Genomic DNA, 782 nt, shown 5'->3' on the forward strand with positions numbered 1-782 from the left:
ATATATAGGCTGGACAACAGTGATAAAAGAAAAGAAGAAGAAAAATTCAGATCGGACAACCTAACCGGTTCGGTTCATCACCAAAACTCACGGTTAATAATCAAAAACTCCGTTCGATCGGCAAGAAACATTAAAATCATAAATTAAATCAATTCTGGAAAAAAATAAATTACTGGTCAACGAACCAAAATTAAATTTGAACAAAAAAATGATTGTTCAATTAGAGCTAGCCCATCAAGCTTAAGTAGGCCAAGGAAGAAGCAACCAGCCCGTTATTCTTCCACTGTAAGGGGCTGAAGGTTATCGTTGCTCTGTGAAGCCAGCCTTGCGCGGTGCCCTTCGATTTAGGGACCACGTGGCCCGAGCTTTAGCCCGAACCACATAGCCCAACTCCACACTTGGAATGGGCAGGCCAGCAATTAGCCACCTACGGCCCAACCGGGTGAGCTAGCTCAATGTTCAACCACTTCACAGCCCCCACTTGGGTTACAAGCCCACGTTACATGGCTCGGCAAAATAGATATCCTAAGTGAAAATTTATATATAAGTTGCAATATTGTCTTTCTACCGATGTGGGATGAGAACATTGAAGTTTTCTTCAAAAGTGACAAGAAAATTAAAATTGACATAAAAAATTCTTAATAAATGTAAACTCTTGCGATATTACGTTTCCGATTTTACTACCCGTCTCCAATTCAACTTAAAATCCCGATTATTATCTACGTTGCCTCTCTATTCAACAGACGATCACCGACGTTTGTTGAGAGTAACTTTTGGAACAC

At 40.4% G+C, this 782-nt stretch overlaps 1 non-coding gene across 1 annotated transcript; it reads right to left on the reverse strand.

Annotated features, from left to right (window-relative positions):
* Positions 1 to 204: 204 nt before the first annotated feature.
* LOC148769011 (signal recognition particle RNA) lies at positions 205 to 513 on the reverse strand. Its single transcript, XR_016032476.1, has one exon.
* Positions 514 to 782: the final 269 nt, after the last annotated feature.

Source organism: Erythranthe guttata, chromosome 7, assembly GCF_056151865.1.
Source record: "Erythranthe guttata isolate IM_541 chromosome 7, IM_541, whole genome shotgun sequence".
Classification (NCBI taxonomy): Eukaryota; Viridiplantae; Streptophyta; class Magnoliopsida; order Lamiales; family Phrymaceae; genus Erythranthe; species Erythranthe guttata.